Below are 26034 nucleotides of genomic sequence, written 5' to 3'. Positions count from 1 at the left end.
GTTACTCTGCTTTGCCTTTGGTTGTGTGCTTCTTTTGAATAAGTTACCTACCTTCATATTGCTGTAATGCTACAACAACAGCTACCATTTACTCACTGTCTACCATTTCCCAGGTACTACACCTGCTGATTTACATACATTATCTCATTTAATTCTCACAACCTCCTTGAGAGGTAGGTGTTATTATCCCCATTTCAAAAAGAGGAAACTGAAGCCTATACGGTGCATGTAATCACCCCAAGGTCATGCAGCTGGGATGCAAAAGAGCTCAGATTTAAACTTAGTTTTGTCTGACTGCCTATCGTTGCTTTAAAAGACTGAATTTATACATTGATACTGTGATACACCTGAACAATTCTCATGGAACTTATCAGTCACTAGATCTGTCAGTCTGCTACCTATCAATTATCTATCCTCTTTTATCTTCAACTCCATAATGCCCAGTACTGTACTATATAAAAAGTAGATTTTTTTTTTTTTTTTTTTTTGAGTCAGAGTCTCACTCTGTTGCCCAGCCTGGAGTGCAGTGGCTCAATCTTGGCTTACTGCAACCTCTGCCTTCCAGGTTCAAGCAATTCTCCTGCCTCAGCCTCCCAAGTAGCTGGGATTACAGGTGCCTGCCACCATGCCCGGCTAATTTTTGTATTTTTAGTAGAGACGGGGTTTCATCATGTTGGCCAGGCTGGTCTTGAATTTCTGACCTCGTGATCCACCTGCCTCAGCACAGGCACCACACCCAGCTATTTTTATTTGTATTTTATAGAGACAAGGTCTTGCTGTTTCCCAGGCTGTCACATATTTAAATGATTGGAAAACGTGAAAAGAATAATGATATTTTATGACACATAAAAATTATTTGAAATTCAAATTTGTTTTATTGGAATGTGGCCAGGTTCACTCATTTAAATTTTGTCTATGGTTGCTTTGCACTACAATGGCAGAATTGAGTAGCTGGGACAGAGACTGTAGGGCAAGGAAGGCCTAAATTATTTCCTTTCTGGCCCTTTATAGAAAAAGTTTACTGATCTTTGGTATAATTAAGTGATACAGGATGGCATAACATTTTAAGTATTGTTTAAACTACATCTATTATTGTATTTCCTAAAATTTGTAATTCAAGGACACTCTCTTTTATTATGTAGATCTCCACACTGTTAGAACAGAGTCAAGCATGTCCTCCTTTGATATTCTGTACAGTGGCCCTGAGAGCAGCAGCACTTTAATGCAGAAACAACAACAGACTAAGAAGTTGGTGGTTTCTCTAAGAGGTTAGACGTCTCTTCCTGCCAGTAGTCACCTTTCTCTCTCAAGGGAAACGGGCTGGGCAGCCTTATGAGTGATTACAGTGTATTACAGAACTGTAGTGGCACAGAAATGGATGCCCCAGGTTCCATCAACTCATTCAGGGTGATGTGGTGGGGTCATAGACGAGGAAAAGCAAATTGCTCTTTTCGTCATCACCTAGGACCTAAATAAAGATAAAAATGACTCAGATTGACCAGACACAGGTGAATATCACTTCTCAAAATGTTTTCTGAAGGCACTTACATGGCAACAACATGGTTCTGTGGGAGCCCCATCAATGTGTTAGCTCAAGAGTAAAACACAGGGAGCAGAAAGAACCTCCTTACATTTCCTAAGATCAAGCTGGGTTTGCAGTCAACCTCAAGGGAATCTGTTTTATTTATTTATTTTTTGAGACCCAAGCATAAATTCTACTGTCTTTCTGCATGTCTGTCTTTCTTGCCATGCATCTTTCTCTCTTTCTTCAACCTAACAAAAGTTTACTGATCATTTATTATGTGTGGGTCACAGGGCAAGCCCCAGGGAAACAAAAATAAACAATAAAATAGTACTAACTCTCAAGGAGCTTAACGCTTACGTGAGAAACAAATTAAAATAATCTTCCTTGACCTTTTGGCAGTGTTTAACAAAGAGTTGATCCTCCTTAACAGATTCTTCTCTTGGTTTCTTTGGCCCCGTAGTCTCCTGGTTTCTGATTTTCAGTCTCCATTGCCAGCTCTTTCTTTTCTTTTCAGTCTTAAATGATCAAGGTTTAGACCTGGACCCACTTTTTTTTTTAGTCTTTCTATCTACCCTCCCGAGGCAATCTTCTTTCAGATTTATAAATCCAGTTCCAGCAGCTCTTATGAGCCTCACAGCTGTATCTACAAGTCTTCAGGGGACATCTGCATTTAGAACTTTTGATCTTCCCCTGTGTGATAGTCCATTCTTGCATTGCAGTAAAGACATATCTGAGACTGGGTAATTTTTAAAGAAAAGGAATTTATTTGGTTCTTGGTTCTGTACAAACATAGTGCCGCATCTGCTTCTGGTGAGAGTCTGAGGAAGCTGATATGGTTTGGCTCTGTGTCCCCACCCAAATCTCATGTTGAATTGTAATTCCCAATGTTGGGGGAGGGACCTGGTAGGAGGTGACTGGATCATGGAGGCGGATTTCCCCCTTGCTGTTCTTATGACAGTGAGTGAGTTCTTGTGAGATCTGTTGTTTGAAAGTGTGTAGCACTTCCCCTTCACTCTTTCTTTTCTGTGCCAGCCATGTGAAGATGTGTTTGCTTCCCCTTTGCCTTCCTCCATTATTGTAAGTTTCCTGAGATCCCTCCAGCTATGCTTTCTGTACAGCTACACAGAACCATGAGCCTATTAAAGCTATTTTCTTTATAAATCACCCAGTCCCACATATGTCTTTATAACAGTGCAAGAATAGACTAATATAGAAAATTGATACCAGAATTGGGTATGGCTATAAAGATATACGAAAATGTGGAAACAACTTTGGGACTGGGTAATGGGCAGAGGTTGGAACACTTTGGAGGGCTTAGAAGAAGACAGGAAGATGAGGGAAAGTTTGGAACTTCCTAGAGACTTGTTGAATGGTTGTGACCAAAATGCTGACAGTGATAAGGACAGTGAAGTCAGGGTTGAGGTGGTCTCAGATGGAGATGAGGAACTTATTGGGAACTGGAGTAAAGGTCACTTTTGCTATGCTTTAGGAAAGAGACTGGTGGCATTATGCCCCTGCTCTCAAGATCTGTGAAACCAAACCTCAGAGACATGATGTAGGGTATTTGGCTGAAAAAATTTCTAAGCAGCAAAGCATTCAAGAGGTGGCCTGGCTGCTTCTAAAAGCCTATACTTATTTGCATAAACAAAGAAATGACTTGAAGCTAGAACTTATATTTAAAAAGGAAGCAGAGCATAAAAGTTTGGAAAATTTGCAGCCTGACCATGCAGTAGAAAAGAAAAGCCCATTTTCTGGGGAAGAATTTAAGGCTGCAGAAATTTGCATAAGTAAAGAAGAGCCAAATGTTAATAGCCAAGACAAGGGGAAAGCATCCCAGTCACTCCAGCTCCAGCTGTGGCTAAAAGGGGCCAAGGTGCAGCTCAGGCCATTGCTTCAGAGGGTGCAAGCCCCAAGTTTTGGTGTCCAGGCAGAAGTCTACTGTAGAAATATAGCCCTCATTGAGAACCTCTACTAGGGTAGAGTGGAGGGGAAATATGGAGTTGGAGCTCCCACACAAAGTCCCCACTAGGGCACTGACTAATGGAGCTATAGGAAAAGGGCCACTGTCCTTCAGATCCCAGAATGGTAGATCCACTGACAGCTCGCACTGTGTCCTGGGAAAAGCCACAGCCATTCAACACCAGCCCAAGAAAGCAGCTGCAGGGGCTGTATGCTGTAGAGCCTGGTGGAGCTGCCCTTGGCCTTGGGAGCCCACCCCTTGCATCAGTGTGGACTAGATGTGAGACATGGAGTCAAAGGAGATTATTCTGGAGCTTTAAGATTTAATGACTGCCCTCTGGCAGCCATTTTGGACTTGTATGGGGCCTTTAGCCCCTTTGTTTTGGCCAATTTCTCCCTTTTGGAATGGCTGTATTTACCCAATGCTTATGCCCCCATTGTATCTTGGAAGTAACTAACTTGTTTTTGATTTTACAGGCTCATAGGCAGAAGAAACTTGCATTGTCTCAGAATGAGACATTGGACTTGGACTTTTGAGTTAATGCTGGAATGAGTTAAGACTTTGGGGGACTGTTGGGACAGCATGATTGTGTTTTGAAATGTGAGAAGGACATGAGATTTGAGATGGGTCGGGATGGAATGATATGGTTTGGCTCTGTGTCCCTACCCAAAACTCATGTTGAATTGTAATTCCCAGTGTTGGGGGAGGGACCTGGTGGGAAGTGATTGGATCATGGGGAAAGATGTCCCCCTTGCTCTTCTCATGATAGTGAGTGAATTCTCAAGAGATCTGTTTGTTTAAAAGTACGTAGCACTTCCCACTTCACTCTCTTTCTTCTGTGCCAGCCATGTGAAGATGTGTTTGCTTCCCCTTCGCCTTCCACCATGATTGTAAGTTTCCTGAGACCTCCCCAGTGATGCTTCCTGTACAGCCCACAGAACCATGGGCCAATTAAACCTATTTTCTCATTAGCCAGTCTCAGGTATGTCTTTCTTTTCTTTCTTTCTTTCTTTTTTTTCTTTTTGAGACAGAGTTTTGCTCTTGTTGCCCAGGCTGGAGTGCAAGGACACAATCTTGGCTCACTGCAACCTCCACCTCCCAGGTTGAAGCAATTCTGTCACCTCAGCCTCCTGAGTAGCTGGCATTACAGGTGCCCACCACTGTACCCAGCTAATTTTGTATTTTTAGTAGAGACGGGGTTTCATCATGTTGGCCAGGCTGGTCTTGAACTCCTGACCTCAGGTGATCCACCCGCTTCAGCCTCCCAAAGTGTTGGGATTACAGGCATGAGTCACTGCACTCAGCCCTCAGGTATGTCTGTATAGTAGTATGAGAATGAACTACTACAGGAGCTTTCAATCATGGCAGAAGGGAAGGGGAGCCAGCAAGTCACATGGTGTGAGCAGGAGCAAAAGAGGAAAGGCAGAAGTCCCAGACTCTTTGAAACAACCAGGTCTCTCATGAACTAATTGAGTGAGAACTCATTCATCATCAATAGGCTGGCACTAAGCCCTTCATAAGGGATCTGCCCCCATGATCCAATACCTCCCACCAGGCCCCACCTCCAATATTGGGGATTACACTTCAACATGAGATTTAAATGGGATAAATATCCAAACTGTATCACCCTGCAATTCTGTTTCTGTCCTAGGATTCTCCATCTTAGTCATGCTCTTGCACCTCTGTTCATGTACCTGATCTCGGGAGAAAAGTCAACTATGACAGTGTCTCCCTCTCCATAACCCACTATTTCCAATCAATCATCAGTTTCTTTAAAATAACTCTTGGCTCTCATCATTTCTCTCCCTGTGTGTTTCACTGCCTTAATCTGGGCAACCATGATCTCTCACAGGAACCATTAATGTACCTTCCAACTGTTCTCTCCACATCTGCTCATTCTCTTCTCTATTTTATCTCCCCACAAGTTATGTTTTTTAGACCAAAAAATGTAAACCGTCTTTTAAAAAGAAATGCAATGCTAGCAAAATACACGTTGTTCTTCATCGTTTTTTTTTTAACTTAGTAACGTATCATGAAGATCTTTTCACACAACTATGCCTAGAATTGTCTCACACTTTTAACAGCTGCCTTTCACTTGTTTTTTATTTTTTTCTTTTCTTTTTTTTTTTTTGCCTTCTAAGACAGAATCTTGCTCTGTCACCCAGGCTGGAGTATAGTGGCGCAATCTCGGCTCACTGCAATCTCTGCCTCCTGGGTTCAAGTGAATCTCCTGCCTCAGCCTCCCGAGTAGTTGGGATTACAGGTATGAACCAACATGCCCAGCTAATTTTTTGTATTTTAGTAGAGATGACGTTTCACCATGTTGGCCAGGATGGCCTCGATCTCCTGACCTCGTGATCCGCCCACCTTGGCCTCCCAAAGTGCTGGGATTACAGGCGTGAGCCACTGTGCCCAACCTCTTTCACTTGTTTAATTCTATCATAATTTATTTAACCACTTCTCTATTGATGGCTGTTTTCAGTCTTTAACTACTACTATAAATCGTGCTTCAGTGTAGGTCCTAGAAGAGTCATCCTTCAATATCCGTGTGAGTATATCTATTGGATAAATATATGACAGTAGAACTGCCAGGGTAAAGGCTTTGTACATTTAAAATGTTGCCAGATTTCCCTCCATAGAAGTGATACCACCTTTCACTCCCATTGGCAGTATAAGAAAGTGCGTGCTTCCCAGCCTGGCCAGCCAAGTATATTATTAAAGTTTTTTATTTTTGTCAACTTGACAGTAAAAAAATAGATGTCACTGCAGTTGTGATGTGCATGCCTTTTATTATTACACATTTTCAGATACATTTGTATTTCTTTGACTACAATCTATTTGTCATACCCTTTGCCCAATTTTCTAGAGTTTTAAAGGTTTTTTTTTTTTTTATGGATTTGTAGGAGTACTCTGATTTCTTCTTAAATAGTTTAATTTCCAGGTTCTATCAGATATCCTGGTATCTTTTCAAAGTAATGATTTAGTCAATTTTTAAATTCTAATAATAAGTAATCATCAAGGACTAACTCCATGACAAGGGAGTCCATATGTAGAATGCATGAATTGATTTGCAGAAGTCTTGAATTCCTGAAAATAATTTCACAAGACTGCCTTATGCCTATACCCATTCCATTTCATTTCATTTTCCTAATAGCCTTGTGAGGCATATAGTATTGTTAACCACAAAGTGAGGCTCAGAGAATGTAAACATCCAGGATCACACAGCTAGTAACTCTTCCACTTCCAGAATCTTAAAAACCTAGTAATCATTGCCACTAGCCATTCCAGTTGCACTAAGACTCTGATTCTTGATGCCTCCAATTTCTAATAAATGGTTGTTTTTCTCCTTTTCCTACTATAAACATCCAATGAATATATATGTGTGTGTGTGTGTGTGTGTGTGTGTGTGTATATATATATATATATTTTTGGCTTATTTATTTTTGAGACAGAGTCTCGCTCTGTCGCCCAGGCTGGAGTGCAGTGGCGAGATCTCAGCTCACTGCAAGCTCCGCCTCCCAGGTTCACGCCATTCTCCTGCCTCAGCCTCCTGAGTAGCTGGGACTACAGGCACCCACCACTATGCCCGGCTAATTTTTTTTTATTTTTAGTGGAGATGGGGTTTCACCATGTTAGCCAGGTTGGTCTCGATCTCCTGACCTCGTGATCTGCCCACCTTGGCATCCCAAAGTGCTGGGATTACAGGCATTAGCCACCGCGCCTGGCCCTAATGAATATTTTTTAAGTGCCTGACATGCCAGTAATCTTCATAAGGTTTGCATTTTAGAGGAGTTCTCAACCATACATGATAAAAACAAATAGTAATAAAGTTCCACTACTACAAAAAAAAAAAAAAAAAAAAATACATAGGATAGTTGGAAACGTGGAGAGAGAAGGACATTTCAGGTGGAGTGATCAGGGAGGACTTCTTTGAGGAGGTGACATATAAGCAAAGATCAGAATGACCAAAAAAATATTCCAGGAAAAGGAAGTATATGGGGTAAATCGTATAATACAAGAGCAAATTCAACACGTTTGAGGAAGATAAATAAGGCTGGTGTCACTTTAGTGGTGGAGAGTGGTGGGAGATGAGGTTGAAGAGATAGTCAGGGATGCTGTACAGGGCTCCATAGGCCCTGTATGGAGGAGGAGTCTGGACTTTATCACAAGTGCCATCAGCAGACATGGAGGGATTCTAAGATGAGAAATCACATGATCTGATTTATGTCTTAACACTTACGATTTATGAAACTCTAACTGTGCTGTGGAGAATGAGGACAAGAGCAGCAGCAGGAAAACCATTTAGAAAGCTATTACAAGAGCACAGAAGGATGATGGTGCTTTGTATTAGAGTGGTAGCGGTGGAGATTGAAAGACATTTTGGAAATGTTTTGGAGGTAAAGTTAACTTGAATTCTGAGGATTGTGAAAACGGAGGAAAAGAGAAGAAACAAGAATATCTACATGCTTTTTGTGTTGAGTAATTGGTGGATGGTAATGCCATTTAATTTGAAGGCTCAGAGAATAAAGAATTCTACTAGGGTATTTCCTTCTTTCCTTGCGCCGCCTTAAGCTTGCAGACCATGGATTGCACCACTCTCTTTCCAATACTTTTATTTTACTTTCTTTCCCTACTTGCCCTTTAGTCCTTCTTATATAAAAGAACTTCATCTATCTGCATCCTCTACTGTCATCCTGTCTTCAACTCACTGCAGTTTGGCTACTAACCCCATTTTACTAATAAACTCCTTCTTACCAAACACACCAATGACCTCCTTATTACTAAATCCAAAAACTTTTCAGTACTCTTCTTCTTTTCTTTTCTTTTCTTTTCTTTTCTTTTCTTTTCTTGAGACAGAGTCTTGCTCTGTTGCCCAGGCTGGAGTGCAGTTGTGTAATTTCAGCTCACCACAACCTTTGCCTCCTGGGTTCAAGAGATTCTTGTGTCTCAGCCTCCTGAATGGCTGGGACTACAGGTGTGTGCCACTACACCCGGCTAATTTTAGTAGCGACAGGATTTTGCCATATTGGCCAGGCTGGTCTGGAACTCCTAACCTCAGGTGATTCGCTCACCTCGGCCTCCCAAAGAGCTGGGATTACAGGCGTGAGCCTCCGCAGCTGGCCACAATCCTCTTTTTCTTGATCTCTCACTGGCATTTAATACTGCTGATATTTCCTCCCCTGGCTTCTCTGAAACTACTTGTTCCTGGTCCTCCTACCTCTTGGGATATTTTTCCCCTGTGTTTTTTCTTTCCTCACTTTTTAAATTCAGTGTTTTCACTGGGTTCCAAAGTAGATCCTCTTCTTTCCTTTCTCTACACCTTCTCTTGGAGATTTCATCTACTTCCATGAACTATTCCTTATTCTGATGACTCCAGCATAGATCTCTCTCCTAAGTTCTAGACTTCCCCGTTCAATTATGTAGTAGACAGCTTCACTTTGATATTCTATGGACACTTCAACTCAACATGTTGAAAACTAAACTAATTACCTTTACTCCACAACCTGCTTTTCCTCCTGAGGTCCCTATCTTGGACCTCAGGATATATCTGCAGGATATAATGGGAGCAGATTTATGGCTTATGAAAATGGAAGGATACCACTGATGGAGGATACCATCAATAATCAAATTCTGTTGGTACTATGTCCTTAATATATCTTGAACCCTTTCAATCCTTCCTTTCTCCATTTCCATTCTTGCTACCTTAGTTTGGACATCCATCATCATTTCGTTCTTATAATGTGATATGGTGTGGCTCTGTGTCCCATCTCAAACTGTAATCCCCACGTGCTGAGGGAGGGACCTGGTGGGAGGTGACTGGATCGTGGGGGAAGTTCCCCCCATGCTGTTCTCATGATAGTGAGGGAGTGCGCATGAGATCTGATGGTTTTAAAAGTGGCAGTTTCCCCTGCAAGCTCGCTCTCTCCTGCCGCCTTGTGAAGAAGGTGCCTGCTTCCCTTTCGCCTTCCACCATGACTGTAAGTTTCCCCCAGCCGGAGCACAGACGCATGATCTCCGCTCATTGCAACCTCCGCTTCTCCAGTTCAAGTGATCCTCCTGAGGAGCTGGGACTACAGGTGTGTGCCACCAGGCCTGGCTATTTTTTTGTGTGTGTTTGTGTTTTTGTAGAGACAGGGTTTCACCATGTTGCCCAGGCTGGTCTCCAACTATTGAGCTCAAGCAATCTGCCCACCTCAACCTCCCAAACTGCTGGAATTACAGTAGTGTGCCACTGCACCCAGCTGAGAGATCTTTCTAAAATGAACATTTGATCAGTTCACTATGCCCCTTAAAATTTATCAGTGGTTCTCCAACAGCCTTAGAATAAGTTCAGACTTTTTAGGATGACATACTCGACCATGCTAATCTTCCTAGATTTCTCCTTCAGGACTTCTGCCACAGATTTATACAATGTATTTATTTAGAACCTACTTGCCAGGCTCTGTTCTTCACCCTCAACTCTCTGGGCACAGCTTTTTCCCTAAGGTCTTTACACATACTACTTTCTTTGCTTGGAATATCTTTCTCTGTAACCTGCCCACTTGTCTGGCTTACTTCTACTTATCCTTCAGAACTCATCTCAATATTCACCTTGTGTGGTTAAAGACCCTATGCGTGGTCAGGGTTAGGCACCCTTATAAGCTCCCCTGTTGATATCACCTCACTGTTGCCTCATCAACTGCATATTCATCTTTGTTCTCGTGATACTATAATGCCCTTCGAAGCGGAAACTGTGTCTTATTCATCTTTGTATTCCCAGCACCCAGCACAATACCTGACACAGCGCAAGCACTCAATAATGAATAAAGTGGCAGAGTTAGGTTTCAAAGTCAGGTCTTTTCTCTCTGGCACAAATCTCACATTTCTTCATGCTACTTCTCAATACTGTGAATCTGAAAAATTCTAAGAGCTGAACAAGGTCTATTTTTGCCTAGCACTAATTAAAACACAGGCAAATAGATTATTATTAGTTCTGTGAGGATTCAGTTTATATTTCTGTATACGCCTTCCTCCATCATTCCACCACTTGGATCATCAGAGTACTTAGGATTACGTATATCTAAAATGACTGAAAGGCTAGGCATGGTTGAGTGCACCTGTAGCCGCAGTTACTCAGGAGGCTGAGGTGGGAGGCTTGCTTGAGCCCAGGAGTTGGAGGTCAGCCTGGGTAACACAGTGAGATATTGTTGTAATAAATAAATAAGTAGACTGAAAGAACTTTCTCTATACTTTTATATCCTTTTGTAACTCTTATCCTGCTGCTTCCATAATACCACTGAGGCAGGGAGAGAGTAAGTACATGGGGAGTAAGGTAAATTTTATTTTTCTGTCAACAGACACTAAAAATGGATACATCAATAGAAAATCATTTCCCATCATTTCCCTCAAGGTTCCTATGGATAGATACTAAAGGTTCAGTGCTAAAATTTAACATTGCAAAATCCAGCTAAAATTGAAATTTTTATGTAGTGAGTTCAATCTCATCACAGAAGTTTGTAAATGGGAGGAGCCTTAGAAATCCTTTAGTCCAGCACTTTCATTTAAGCTTCCACAAAGAAACTGACATAAGACCTATAATGGCTCACTCAAGGTCATCCAGGCTATTGATGCCATTATACATCTTTTTCAAAGGGCTTTATTTTCCATCTAAACAAATTGTCTACATCAGAATCCACCTATTTACATAGGGCTTATCTTTCTGATATTGCCTTTGCAATATCCTTGTTATAAAGAGGAAGGAACTGAAAACAAAACAAAACAAGGTTGTCTTGTCCAGGGACGTAGGGGAATTGGTAAAAGAGACAATTAGTACACAAAGTGATGGGGTTTCCTATTTGTAGTGCAGCCTTGTAATCACACTGTGTTCTCTGAATGCCACAATGCTAACCCAAGCTTACTTGTCCTTCCTGGGCCTGGATTCCATTCAATTCTATGACTTATTTAGTCTAAATGATTTCCCCAGCTTCAACGTGTATTTATTTATTTATTAATTTATGCGTTTCATTTTAGAAGTACACTTAAATCTACTCTTTACTCGAGTGTGTCTTAGTTCTAGTGCTGAGGAATGAAGATTTTGGGTAAAAGAAATCGAGATGATTTTTTTTTCTAGGCTTTACATTTCAAGGATGGTTTCTCAAATGGCAAATGGCAGTCTGCTCCTCAAATGATGACGTTTTCCATGGGAATTAGAATTTAATTGGAATAATTTGTTTTCAACGGGAAGCAAAGATTTCTTTCCAAGAGGATCAGTTTGATAATGTTTTACCAGCTAGTGCTACGAGACCAAATATAAACCAGTTCTGAGAAACAGGAAGTGAACTGACTGGTCTAGTCTGAGTGTCCCTGGCAGTGACGCAAATACAGAAATCAAATTAGGAAAACAAGATATGTGGGTGTGAGGCAATCGATAATCCAGGATGCTACAACATAAGCAAGAACGTCTTTAACCCGATGCCGTTCATTTTAATAACACCCTGAGCAGTTTGATTTCCATGGAACACGCTGGTGATTAGAGAGCAGCAGGAGCTTGGGTTCCCTAGCAACAGCATGTGCTTTTGAGACAGTCATTAGCCTTTCAGTTAATCCCATCAACCCCTTACCTCTAAATGTATGACTGACATTAAAAAAATGATGTTTTAGAAAGTGCTTTGAAATTTCCAAGAGTGCAATGGAAGGGAATAATCATAATTAAAAAGTTGTCTGGAGCACTACAGTCCAGTGAAGGAAGTAATGTTCCTACATGCCCAGCCTGTCCGTAAACTTCCCTGCTCTCAGTTGTAGGTTCTGAATTCCCGTGGCAAAGGGCAAGGGAGGTGAAATTGTTCAGAGTTTCAGGCAGTCTTCTCACCCAACGTGAGTAGTATTGCAATGGCTGTTGGAATCATGGCTCTGAAGATGAGGAGAGGAGCGGGGTGGGCAGTTTGTGTGGTGAGGAGTCTGGCCGCAGGTAGGCTGGGAGGGAATGTCACACATAGTTTTCTTTCTCCTTTAAGCCGAATGAGGTACTCTGGTCAAAGGAACTTGGGGAAGGAGGATGGTGAGGGGAATGAAGTTCTTCTTCCTATTGATTATTTTATTGCACCAGAGGCTGTTTGTCCAAGGCCACTGGCCAAGAGCATTATTTTCGTGGCTAAAGTGAGGTTGGGCAGGTTTCCCATCCCTTTCGCTAGTTTTAAACAAGACAACCCAGAAAGCGCAGCAAGGCTCTGGGAATACGATGTGGGTTGGCTTTTCCTACTCAGCTGCACCTTAAAGCGCCAGGCCATTGGGCTTGATACTTCTCAAACCCTGAATCATTGCCTCCAGCTCTGCCCTGGGTTCAGGATGCACCACTCCACCCTCTGTGTAGCTTGGGTCAACTTCGGGGCGTCACTCGAATAGTAATTATTGCTGCGTTTGGCTGGACATCCTTATTACGGCCTGGGTGCCTCTCAGCTGGACACCGGGCTCCTTAGTTTGGCTGGGATGACTCCAGTACTTCCCGCCGCCCCACCTTACCCCCCTACGCGCTCCCTTCCCAAGGCGACCACCTGCACCGCCCCACTTACCATCTGCCCCGCGGGGAGGGCCCCCCCGGGCTAGCGGAGCCCTCCCTGCTCCCGGGCGGCTTTGGAGGAGCTCGGTGTTTGCCTCCAGCCCTTCGCTACCGGAGGATCAGGTTCCTCCCCTCCTCCCCCTCCAGCTCCGGCCGCCGCCGCCTCCTTCTTGCATGACACAGCAGAACCGCAGCTGCTGCAGCAATTCCAAGCCATCCGCCCAGGAAGCGCCGCAACCGGGACTCGGGAGGGGTGGAGGGGGCGAGGCAGGGGCCACGGCCCCGGGGGATCCTCGGCCCCACTGTGCACCACACACTCCTTTCCCAGTCCAGGGGCACGCGAACAAAATGAGGCTCAAGCTGACCAGGCCGAGCTGGAGGAACGCTGGGGCTTGGCAGCAGAAGGGATGGGACCACAGAGAAGGGTGTGGAGGAGACCCCAGTGAGGGCCGGGACATTTCAGGTAAAGAGAGGTAAGAAGAGGCCCAGACGTCAAGGGCCAGACTGTGAAGGTGATTAGAGGTCAAAGAGAGGTAAGGAGGTAGAGTTGCAGAGAAGAGAGGCCGAGCTGGGAAGGGCGTGGGGTTGGGGGCAGCTGCAGGGGAGGATGGGGGGTACAGTCTTTGGGGAGGCCTGAGCTGAGCGCCCAGACAGAAAAGGGGCTGAGTTGGGAGGCAAGGACTGTAGGAGGAAAGGGATGAAAGAATTAGGCATGAGATAGGAAGGTAAAACTTGGGAGAGATATTATAGAATTAGAAGGGTTGGAATGGAGCTCATTCATCATGGCTGATGAGGTAAACTGATGAGGTGGAGAGAGAGTGTCAAGGTAAGGCCAAAAGAAAAGATCTTCCATCCCACTCTTCAGTTTCTTGAGAAGTTTTTTCTTGATTCCGCCAATCCAAACAGTTTCCCTTATAAAATGGAAACGCATGAACTAAAAAACCCAGAAATAGCTATCTGGCTTAGATTTACAGGATAAAATCTCCGTGTCTGTAAAAACTTTAAGGCAGAAATTTGGGATTTATGGTACAAACCCTTAAAGGGACTGTGAGTCAGTAATACCCACAGCACTCAACATTGTGAGTTTCCACACATCCCTGGACTTGAGTAAGTCTTTCCAAGTGTTTGTTAATGCTAGAAATGATGAAAAAATTAGTGGCTCAAAAATATTAAAGTGCACATGCTTTTTGCTTTCTCTCTGTATACACAGATACATATATGTATACTTTCTAGCGACTAGCAAGTATGGTATGACTAGGGATAATTATGTTTTTCTGATTATTTTGTTTCCCATCAAACACCCCACGAATTTTACAGCAGACCGCCTTCTTGTCACCATTTGAAAGAATGTGGTCAGAAAAGTAATGCAAAAACTGCCACTTTGGTTTTGTCTGTACCTTCCAGGTCATATCTCCGTACCTCACTTCCTGACACAAACAAGTTTTCACTGTTGTCAGCAACAAAGCCCTAATATAGCTGCGGAAGAGAAAAACTGCATTGCATTTTGCCTCCTGCAAGCATCATCAACAGTTACTGGAGGAATGTAATTCCAGAAAGCTTGAAAGCCGTGGTGATGGTAATTATGTATCAAATGCCTGGTTCTATTTCTGTTATTATTGTTTTGTCATTTCTGTTCTCCCAGCGATCTGACTGAACTTGCAGAGGGACAAATCCGGTTTTTCTTTTTGTCAAACTGAATCAGGCCTGATAGAAAACTCATTGCTCTCCGAGGAAACAAAGTAGGAGCCACGAAATGTCATTTTAACAGAGCGTGGGTTTGGTGACTGTAGGAAAGGATTTGAGGACGCTCCTTCTGTTCGGCTTCCTATGTCATGAGCACAGACTCCACGCACGCACAGACACCACGGCTCCCGGATGCTGTGGCTCCCCGATCTGGGCTCCTGCAGCGCCAGAAGCCCCTCCGGGATGCTGCGAGGGGCTCCCGGTGGGTGGAGGTACGGACGCCGCTGCGGCCGCCGCCGCCAGTCCTGCTGCTGTTGTTGCTGCTGCAGTCACGTGGGAGCCCCTTTAAGTTTCCATAGAGAGGCCTCTCTGGTGTCACATGATGGACATGATATAATGAAACAACATTGTGGAGAGGAAAGCATTAGGGGAGCCCACGGCTACAAAAACAAGTGAGTGAGAAGAGGTGGGAGGAAGAGAAACTACGCCACCTCCCCTGCAGCCGAGCGCACGCAGCAGCCTGGCGTGACAAGTGGGCGACGCCGGGGGGCAGGGAGCCGGGGTCCTCGGCCCTGGCCGGGGATCCCACCGCCCACCGCGCGGAGAACAACTTTTAGCCGGCAGCCCAGGCCAGCGCGGCACCTGTCTCCTGAGTCTCCACCGCTCCTCCCCATCCATCCCAGGGAAATTCTCAAGAATACGCTCTACAAATCTACGTGCGCATCGTTTTCCCCTCTCGTCGCGCCCGGGAGGAAGGAACGAGGCAAGGAGCTAAGCAGCGTGCGTTCAGCCCTGGGGTAAGTTCTTCGGGTAGGGAAGCCGGTCCCGCAGGACTTTGGGATGGGAATTTTGCTCTCCTTTGCGATCTCAGGGCGTGAAGAAGGCGTCCCCTCCGCTCCTGGCGGGGCTGATCGGCTGGCTAGTCAATTTCCCCTTCGCACGCCCCGTGCGCCCACCCTCGCTCGGTCCGGGGCCCCCTCGCCGCCCCCCGGAAGGGGTCTGCGGTTCCTGACCAGGACCTTCGGAAGGCGAGCGGGGGAAGGTAGGGCTGTCGCGGGAACCCGGCTTGTGGGAGCGATTTCGCCATGTTTGTGTTGCTAAGAGCACTTTTTCCCCTTTGCTGTGGCTTGATGCCACATGGCTCCTCTGGAGCTGCCGCCGGGCTGAGAGTGTGTTTTTTTTTTTTTTTTTTTTTCAATGTCCGCATTCCAGCTAATGTTGCGCAGATAAAATTCAAACTTGAGGTAAACAGAAGAAGAGGAGGAGGAGGAGGAGGAGGAGGAGGAGGGGAGGGGGGAGGGAGGGGGAACTGTTTCCATTTCGAGATCCCACCTCTTCCCTCCGCGCAGCCCAACATCCCGAACCTAGAGACAACTCTCGCCTTTCTCCCACGTCCCCCACCTTTGCTGTCAACAAGAAATAAGGCCAGGGGGGTGGGGGTTGGAGTTGGGGGGTGGCATGCTTATTAATTAGAAAGGACACGGTGTCTCGGTTTTCTACTGGAATCAGCAACTCCCTGGAACTCGGGCCTCCGGCCCCGTCCCTCTTTTCTCCGGCAGGGACGCAGGATGCCTTGGTGCACTCTGGAGACGGGGACGGGAGGCTGCAGCGCGCCTGGGTGGGGCGAGGGGTGCCGGTCCCCTCACGCCCTCTGACTTTAGGATTTCAGACAGTGTCTCTTCAACCCCACCCCAGGCGCAGGTTTCCAGAAGGTGGGGTGGGTGGGGCCCCCTATTTCCAGAAGGCGAGTTACCTAGCAGGTGTGTGGGGTGGGCATTGCTATTCGGTAAGTCTGTTGCATGGGGTAGAATGACGTGGGAAGCTTAAAAGCTTTAAAGCCAGCCCAAGGGAAGAGCTGCGTCTGCTGTTTTTTGTTTGTTTGTTTGTTTTTTCCTGTGTGTGTGGCAAATTAGGGAGAAAAATCAAGACGTTCCCCCCAGTCCTCCCTCGGTGTAAACGTCTGCTCCAGCTCGCAGCCCGCTGCTGGGTGAGTGGCGACGATCAAGGCGAGGGTGAGCTTCGTCACGGGGAAAGCTGGAGGCTCCTGACAGCTAGTAGCCGTCCTCCCCGCGCCCCGCCCTAGGCGGAAGGTGTGGGTTGGGTGGTCCGAAGAGGGTGACGTCCGAGGTGGGGTGGGCACAGGCTCGGGATCCCTCGCAGAGCTAGGGGCCGCAGCCCCGGTCGCCGGGGAGTGCCGTGGCAGGGAGGCGGCGGCCACGTGAGGGGTCTGCGGAAGCGCCGGAGCTGAAAGCCGGGGGCGAAGTGCGTAGCAGAGTCGTGACGGGGGTGACACGCAGCAGCCGGGGGCGGCAGGCCGCCGGAGCCGGGCGCCTCCCACGCAGGGCCGGCGTTCCCCGCCGCGGGTGGGTGCGCACTAGCCGGCCCTCTCCCGGGAGACCGTTTCCGGGAGCGGGAGCGGGCGCGGGCGGGGCGGGGCCGGCGCGGTAAACAGGGTGGCGCTCTCTGCCCTCCCGCCCCCGGCCTGCCGGGGCGCGCGGCCGGCGGCGGCCAGGGTGGCGGAGGCGCGGTCGCGGCGCCGGGCAGCGGGGGCGCGCCCGCTCTCCGCCGGCCCCGCGCGCGCCCGCCGCCGCCCGGCCGGCCTCTTCTGTTTTTGTTTTGATGGAACCCGCGTGCAGCTGGCGCGTGTCGAGTCACGTGCCAGGGGCGGGAGGGGGCCGGGGCGCGGGAGGCGAGGGCTCGGTGACGGGGGCCGGAGGGGCCGGCGCCCGAGGGGGCTGCAGAGGGCGCGCGAGGGGGCGTGTGACCCCCGATGGAGCCGTGTCTTGCGGGTAGCCCGGCGCTGGGTAAGGGGTTTGGCGCTTCTCGGCGAGCAGTGCTAGGTTCATCGTCGCAGCGCTTCAGGAAGCCTCGTCCAGGCGGGAGGGCCTACCTGCGCTGCTGGACTCAAAACTCGGATCTTACAGGTGGTGTGTACATCCCTGTGGACGTGTAGACACTTCTGTGTGCTCCTGAAGGCCGGCCTCACGTTATAACCAACTGGAGTGCTTTAAAAAGAGTTCTAACGCCCAACCCAATCCCAGACCAATTGGACCCACATCCAAATAGGGCCTGGACGGTGTTTTCCCCCACTTCCCCCTAAGTGATTTTGGTGCAGAGTGCGAATTTATAGAAGTAACCAGCTTGATGGAATAGCTACTTGTGAAACATACCTATTTAGGGACAAAATAGTAAGAACAGCTAAAATAGCTAACACATATTGATCTGTCACTCAGTGGGGTCTCTGTGTGTCAGATACTGCGGCTCCCCATACATGGATCTACTCGTAAAAGTACTGTTACCCCTATTTTACAGTTGGAGGAGTGGAAGCTCGGAGTTAAATCAGGGAGGACGACTGTACCTAGGACCTAGAGAGGTCGAGTTCAGAACCCTTACTTTCAACAACCACGTATGCCTCGTGGAAAATGTCCCTTTGCCTAAGGGCCCTATGTTTGTGTGAATAGTAGTAGTTATGTTCGCCTAAGGGCCAGCTTGTTTATGTGGGTACATTTCTACTGTTAAGATTTTTGTTTGAAAAGCTTTGCTTGTATAAGGGAGGAAAATCATTTGGTGATTCTTTAAGGCCTGTAGGCGACTTTTTCCAGAAGTTTATTGTGGATCAAGGAGAGAGGGGATCTCCGTAATTTGAAGTGAGTAGGTTCTCTGGAAGTTTCTTGTTCTGTTTTTGAGACTTGAGCATTTGTATAATATGAAGAGGAGAGTCCGGAAGAGGCAAATATTTTCCAAGTATTTGCATGAGCAACCACAAGAGTGCTTTAGGTTGCTGGATGCGATACAGTTGTGGTGTGGTCACAGCTGGATGTACCCAGAGGTGCAGTGTGGTACAGAGTAGCAGAAGTTCTGCCATTAGCATTTTGGATTAAAAAAAAAAAAAAAAAAAAACTGGTCTGGAGTACAGAAACTTTGCTGTTACATCTCCTTTCTTCTCTTAATTTGTTTCATTTGTCTCCTGGTCGGATAAACTGTTGGTGGGACGTTTAGATGTGGGAGTAGTCTATTTCATTAGTGTTTTCTGTACAGAGATTCCAAAGAAAACTCATAGTAAACAGAGGTTTCTCCCTGAAAACAAATGATACTAGCTACAGTGTATTTGTGACCAATATGTTTTAAGAGTACCGTGTCACAAAGAACTTTATATTCCTGTTGATTGCTGTCAAATATTGTTAACCTCTATGGCAGGCATGGGTATATTATTTAGCAAATTTTAGGGATTGGTTTTCGTATTACTTGCAGTTTTGGTGAGGAAGGCTTATAGACCTACTCAGGCAGACATGACTGGAACGTGAGTATCTGTGGTCTGGTGTGGAAATAGCTCTGTAGCCCGATCTCCCTCCTCCCATTGTCCACCCCCATCCTCCTTACCATGAAACACATTTTTCACCAGCATTGCCAAACCACTTGGGGTTCCTGTGCACGGCTCTGCTTTGTTTGCTCTTCTGCTTCTTGGATTCCTCCTTCAGGAGATGTTCCCTGATTTCTCCTCAGAAACCATTGAAAAAATACCCTCCCTGTGTCATCTCTGCATTGTATATATGCTTGTTTTATTGCGTTATATCACAGCATATCTCATTGTATTTGTTACATATTGAACACCACTACTAAATTCGGCCCTTCAAAGGTGGGAATGGTGACTTGTTTATCTGCACATCACTGGCACACAGTGAGCACTTAAGTTTATTGCATTGGTCGCAATTAAATTTACTTCCATTTAAGTTGCATTATCTGTGTCGGTGTTTTCCTGAACCACTCATCTTCATTCTGAACTGTCCTCACCTCCTTCTCTGCTACTAGCTACCAGGCTAAAAACACAGCTGAAAGCACCCCAAGACAAAACTTACACAGAAAGTACACAATACTAGTAACACATTATCAAAGATATAGGAAGGGGCAAAATATCAGTTTTTCACTTGTTTGTGAATTTCGTCCTTCACAAACAAAGGAATTTGTGAATTCCTTTGGCCGATTGGACGGTGTGAATTTTCTTGATTACTAATATATGCTGGAAGAGATGCCCAAGGTTGTTTTTACTTTTCGACTTATTTGGGAAGGAAGTACTACGTTACCAGTGGACATGCTTTGATGTGCCATAACAGAGCACAGGTGTCTCATCACATTTCATTGCTGTAATTTTCAGATTGAGTATTACAGAGGTATTTGTAGAGCAGCACTGTCCCATAGAGCTTTTGGAGAGGATGGAAATGATTTATAAATCTGTGTTATCCAGTGTGGTAGCCACTAGCCACTTGTGGCTGTTGAGCACATTAAGTGTGACTGACGAACTGAATTTCTTTTCTTTCTTTCTTTCTTTTTCTTTCTTTTTTTTTTTTGAGACAGGGCGTTGTTCTGTCGCCAAGGCTGGAATGCAGTGGTGCGATCTTGGCCCACTGCAACCTCTGCTTCCCAGCCTGAAGCGATCCTCCCACTGCAGCCCTCCCAAGTAGCTGGGATTACAGGGACCTGCCACCATGCCTGGCTAATTTCTGTGTTTTTAGTGGAGACGGGGTTTTGCCATGTTGCCCAGGCTGGTTCTGAACTCAAGCAATCTGCCTGCCTCCCAAAGTGCTGGGATTACAGGTGTGAGCCACTGTGCCTGGCCAGAATTGAATTTCTAATTGATAAATGTAAATAGCTGCTAGTGGCTACTGTATTGGGTGGCACAGTTACAGAAGATATGTCTGTGTTTAAATCCTGTAATTGACAGGTCATCATTTAGGCTAAGGTATTCTGCCTTTAAAAGTCTGCAGTCATCTTCTAGGTCTTAACACTATGCTTCCCGTTCATAGATTAGAAGGTGCTTAGTGGGTGATATTTTTGGCCTATGTGGGGCCTTCATATTATGGAGCATTCGTGTGTTCTGTGGCTTCCCATGTAGTGCATGTGATCCCCCTTTTTCAGGAGCAGAGTGGAGTGATTATTAGTAATTATGATTATGAGTAGTTATTTACAAATGGATGTGAGCCCTTGGCGTATACACTAAATGAGAGTCCTATGAGTTGAATCAGTACTTTTCTGAGATGCATTGTGAGGGGAAGGAACTGTGCTTGTCTTGCTGACCATTGTTATCTCCAAGGCCTAATATGCTGTTCAACACCTATCAGTGCTCATAAATATGTGTTGAATGAATGAATGTTCAATTAACTTGAGCCTTCCAGTTTAGCTTCAGAGGCTGTATCATGGAGCTGAGAAGAGAAGTAACCAGTAACTACACCACTGGCTTTATAGTTCTTCTAAGGAATGCAGTCTCTCCAGGGGTACTATTGTTAGCTCTGTGACTCTGATTTCTTTCTGCTAAGATATGTAGCAGGAATTGTTACACTTATTTGATGACAGATTGAAAAATAAAGTCACAATTAGATTTGGTGCTCAGGTCATACAGAGAGAGTTGGAAGTATAAATCAAATTGAAGTAGTTGTTTCTATTGCATTGTGCACTCATCCATGGTAACTTTTTTTTTTTTTGAGATGGAGTCTCTCTGTCGCCTAGGGTAGAGTGCAGTGGCATGATCTCAGCTCATTGCAGTCTCTGCCTCCCAGGTTCAAGAGATTATCCTGCTTCAGCATCCCCAGTAGCTGAGATTACAGGTGTGTGCCACCACGCCCGGCTACTTTTTGTATTTTTAGTAGATACGGGGTTTCATGACATTGATCAGGCTGGTCTCGAACACCTGGCCTCACCTCGGCCTTCCAAAGTGCTGGGATTACAGGTGTGAGCTACGGCACCTGGCCCATGATAACTTCTTCAGAGGAAATAAAATAAAATAAAATAAAATCATGCACTGAACTATGTTAGAAAGTTTGGGTTATAAAATCAAAGTTTGTTTGGTAATTGTATATGTTAATGGAGTCTGAAAAAAGGACTGGAAATATTACCTCTAGTGTGGCATGACATTGACAAAACACCTTAACCATGACAAACAGGAATGGAAACATTTCTTTCTTCAGCTTCCAAATCTCATGTATTCTATGACTTCTTTTCTATGGTAATCCTAGCACCCAAGTTACAAGCTTGTCAAACAGGATGTTTAAAATGTAAACAGAAACATGTTTGTGTAGATAACCCCTACTAGGCTTTGAAATATATATATAGAATAAGAGCCCTAAGACCAAAAATTGTTGATTTTGTTTCATGTAGTAGATCCTATATTGGGGGTTGTATTGTAGCTAAATATTTGGTTTAGTACCTTTAAGAGGTGATACACGTAGTCTGCTGTCTATACTATGCATCAGACTTAACCTACTTTGTGCTGCTGTGTGTGTTTGGATTTTAGGCCCGTCTTCATCCACAACAGCTTGTTCCTAGGATAAATGTTGTCTTCCTATCATTCTGCCACTACATGTTCCACAAATGAAAAGTAATGTTATCATAGAGTAAGTCAAACACAATTGGAAATACAAATCTGTTGTCTTAAAAAAAAAAAGTCATAGAATACATTCCAAGATAAAATGGGAAGACTTATCTTTTAAGCAGTTCCTAGTCCTTTAGTCCTTACTTCTCAAATACCTTTGTTGTGAACCTTTTGGGTGGAGCAAAAAAAATAAAAGCCCCCGAACCGAAAACAAAATTATCAACCACGTGTTCCGTCAATTCCTGCTGTTGCCCTTGAAACCAAACCAAAACACGAGCATAACAAGACAAAACCCACGACTGCTAATAGCAACAAAAGCTAACCCAACCAACCACACAGAAAGAGCCTGTGAGATTTGAGTTGTCATTTTTGTAGCGAGGTGAATCATGTGAAGTCTTTTTTATTTAAAAAAAATTTTATTTATCTTTTTCAAGACGGGATCTGGAGTGCAGTGGCATAATCGCAGCTTACTGCAACCTCAACCTCCTGGCCTCAAGCGGTCTTCTCACTTCAGCCTCCTGAGGTGCTGGGACTACAGGCACATGCTACCGTGCCCGGCAAATTTGTGGGGTTTTTTTGTTGTTGTTGTTTGTAGAGACAGTGTTTTGCTATGTTGCCCCGGCGTGTCTTGAACTCCTAGGCTCAAGGAACCCACCCCTTCGGCCTCCCAAAGTGTTGGTTTACAGGTATGAGCCACTGCGCTCGGCCAAGTCTTCTTTTTTAGGTATTAAATGTAAATTACTCATGACAAAAATACTTGCCTGTATCTGAGTAGATGGTAACGATATTAGAATTAATGCTACAAAAGATCAGGATGTATTTTTGCCTAGAAGATCCTATGGGACTACTTGGATTCAGGTATATAGTTTAAGAATCATTTTGAAGGTCACTGACTTGTTCGAGTTTGAGAATGTTACTGACTTCACTTCCTTCTCATCGGTGGAGTGGTTGGATTGAACCTGTGGTTCTCAAACTTTGGTGTGTATCGGAATCACTGAAGAACACACTTGACTGGGCCGCACCCTAGAGTTTCTGAGTCAGTAGGTCTAGGGTGGGCCCACTAATGTATGTTTCTTACAAGTTTCCAGGTAATGCTGATGTTGCTGGTCAGAGGGCCAAACTTTGAGAACCATTGGGATAGACAGTATCTTCTAAAGTTCTGTGATTTTTTTTTTTTTTTTGGCCTGTTCTTCCCACCCCATCACTTTTAGCAGTGATCACTGCTTGATTTCTAAAGGATTATGTCATTTAAAAATTGCTCTATGGCAGACTGAGTTGTAAAAGTTTAAAATGGATTAAATTAGTTTTATTTAGAATTTCTTGAGAACTCCATATATTTTCCAAAAATATTGGGTCTGTTAAAACTCAGATTGGGTGTTCCTACTTAGCTAAAGTAGAAATCCCCAGTTAAAATATATTAAAGTATTTCTGATGTTATTAAATGACAAAACTATTTGCTACTCCTTAAACCTAAATGTTGTATTAAATCTAACCAAATGCCTTTTATTTATTTAGAAATGGTCTCACTCTGTCACCCAGGCTGGAGTGCAGTGGTACAATCATAGCTCATTGCAGTCTCAACCTCCTGAGCTCAAGTGATCCTCCCACCTCAACCTCTTGAGTAGCTGGGACCGCAGATTTGTGCCACCACACCCACCTAAATGAAAAATATTTTTTTTGCTAGAGATGGGATCTTGCCTTGTTGCACAGGCTGGTCTCGAACTCCTGGGTTCAAACCATCCTCCCACCCCCACCCTCCCAAAGTGCTGGGATTACAGGAATGAGCTACTGTGCCTGACCTATTTATTTTTAGAAATGGAGTCTTGCTAGATTGCCTAGATTGCCCTTGAATTCCTAGGCTTAAGTAATCCCGCCACCTCAGCCTTCTGAATAGCTGGGACTACAGTGCATGACACTGCATGTGGTCTTCTCTTAATATGCAGCTACAGAGTATAATGCAGCACATTATATAGTTGTGGACTCTCTAGATAAAATGATTTTCGTGAGACATAGTTTTTTCTAGACAAAACTCCATGGATTTGGGTCCATAATAGAGTGTGACAGCATTAACTTGGACATCCCCTGAAGATAACAGCCTCATGGAAGAATCAGGGTTGCAGGAAGGAAATGTCCATCAGGGGCATGGATGAGTACGTTAGGGCACAGTCATTCCTGATTTTGATGACCTTGGAGAATAGTGGTGGCTCTGTAGTTTCTAAATGAGGGGACTGTGGGGCTGGAATCTGGTAGGAAAGGGGGTGGGGTTACTAGGAGACTTGTCTTCAAGCAGCGCTTGCATAGCAAGCACACCGTTCTTACTTAGAGTGTATGTTTATGGGGAGGGCAGGTCTTTGGGAGGCATTTGGTAGAGATTCCAGGGCATTCAAAGAGGACAGATGGTGCTCTGGAAGCATTCCATGTTAAACCAGACTCCAGGTGCCGAGACTCAGGTGGACTCAAGGTCTTAGTTGAATCGAAGTGAGGTTTGACAGTATATTCTAATACGATTGAATTTATTGGAGAGGAAAGAAAAGTTAAAACTTTGAGGAAAATGTATATAACTTTACCTGAAAGCAGAGAAATAGAAGAAATTGGTGAGCAGGGAATGGGAAGACAAAAATGGAATGTTGTAAGTTTTTAAATGTCCTAAAACTTTTAAAAGACATATCAACTATGTCAAGACTAGTCAATAGCACAGGGTTCTTTGTTAGAAAATAACAAATGAGTAAGTTTTCCTTTTTGTTTCTGGTGAATACTTTGCAATATTGCTAGGTGCTATTATTTGACTCATATCAAATGCCTTTCCAAAATTATGTCCAGAATTCATGCAGTGCTTACATTTTTAGATTGCTTTATGATCGTTACCTTGTTTAAATCAAGTTTCTGGAAGGCACACATGACGCTTATTACTAGGCGTGCTTTATGGATTAGGAAACAAATCATTTGTATAGTGCAGACCACGAAGCTAGGCTGAGACCGTGAGACTTCTCTGCTTTTCACACTACCAGTTTTAGTTTTATCTTGAAATTGTATATTGTCCCACTGCTTTTATAAAAGGATTGAACCTTAAAATCTTAAGAGTTGATTTGGCATATGAGTAATTGATTTGAGACTGTGTTTCACGGACACAGCTTTAGATTTTGATCACCTCTTTCTCTTTAAAAAGAGCTACGTGTAATTTGCTACCCAGATCTGTACTCATTTCTTGACTCAAATACGTATCTGTGACATAATCTTCGTAATTAAATCTGTGAAACTGTTTTGAATCCTTCAGACTTGACAGTGTGAGGCTGGGGTTGGCAGTCTGCTTAACAAGATGCTGGGACCACCTCTGAATTGGTGAATCAGGGAGCTGCTGTGTGATCACCTCCCCAGGCTTTCCTGGAGTTTGTCTCTACCGCTTCCTCAAGCCCTTCAAAAAGGCTCCTGTACTTTAGAGAGTCAGGATGTTAATGACAGTTCTTTTTTCTTGTACTTAATAAGACTAGTGCTTAAGTGGCAGTGTCTGCCTTCGCCTTCTGCCATCTCTTTATGCTCCTTTCTTCCAACTTCTCATATTTCTGTTTCTCGCACAGCCAGGTGTCCAGCATCCCATGCTGACTTGTGGTTGGCCAGAACCCCCTTCGTGGATTTCCTCCACATTTTCCTCTTTCTCCTTAAGTGGGAAGTTCTGTTTCTGGTGGCTGTGACTGGTCTTATGTAGTTTGTTGGAAAAAGTATTGCGGTAGAGTAGTATTTGATACTGTGCTGCACCTCCAGGAGTGTCCAATCTTTTGACTTGCCTGGGCCACACGGGAAGAAGAACTGTCTTGGGACACACATAAAATACACGAAAACTATCAATAGCTGATGAGCTAAAAAAAAAAAAAAAAAAAAAAATGCGAAAAAAAAATTGCAAAACAATCTCATAGTGTTTTAAGAAAGTTTGTGAATTTGTGTTGAGTGCATTCAAAGCTGTCCTGGGCCAC

At 44.7% G+C, this 26034-nt stretch overlaps 1 protein-coding gene and 1 long non-coding RNA gene across 13 annotated transcripts in view; one reads left to right on the top strand and one right to left on the bottom strand.

The window, feature by feature from the left end:
* Window positions 1-13143, bottom strand: part of MKLN1 (muskelin 1) — a 376455-nt gene extending 363312 nt beyond the window's left edge. For both annotated transcript variants that reach the window (XM_073009344.1, XM_073009343.1), the window contains exon 1: window positions 13034-13143. The gene's annotated coding sequence lies outside the window, so the exon portion shown is untranslated. The remainder of the gene's footprint in view (window positions 1-13033) is intronic.
* A 100-nt stretch (window positions 13144-13243) lies between these two features.
* Window positions 13244-26034, top strand: part of LOC103226908 (uncharacterized) — a 254714-nt gene continuing 241923 nt past the window's right edge. For 10 of the 11 annotated variants that reach the window (XR_012090415.1, XR_012090414.1, XR_012090413.1 and 7 more), the window contains exons 1-2: window positions 13244-13493; window positions 14425-15500. This is a non-coding gene — a long non-coding RNA (uncharacterized lncRNA). Of the gene's footprint in view, window positions 13847-14424; window positions 15501-26034 lie in introns of all 11 variants that reach the window. The other variant, XR_012090410.1, reaches the window with a different exon arrangement.

This window comes from Chlorocebus sabaeus, chromosome 21 (assembly GCF_047675955.1).
Source record: "Chlorocebus sabaeus isolate Y175 chromosome 21, mChlSab1.0.hap1, whole genome shotgun sequence".
Taxonomy (NCBI): domain Eukaryota; kingdom Metazoa; phylum Chordata; class Mammalia; order Primates; family Cercopithecidae; genus Chlorocebus; species Chlorocebus sabaeus.
The sequence above is the reverse complement of the archived record's forward strand: the minus strand, read 5'-3'. Positions and strand labels throughout refer to the sequence as shown.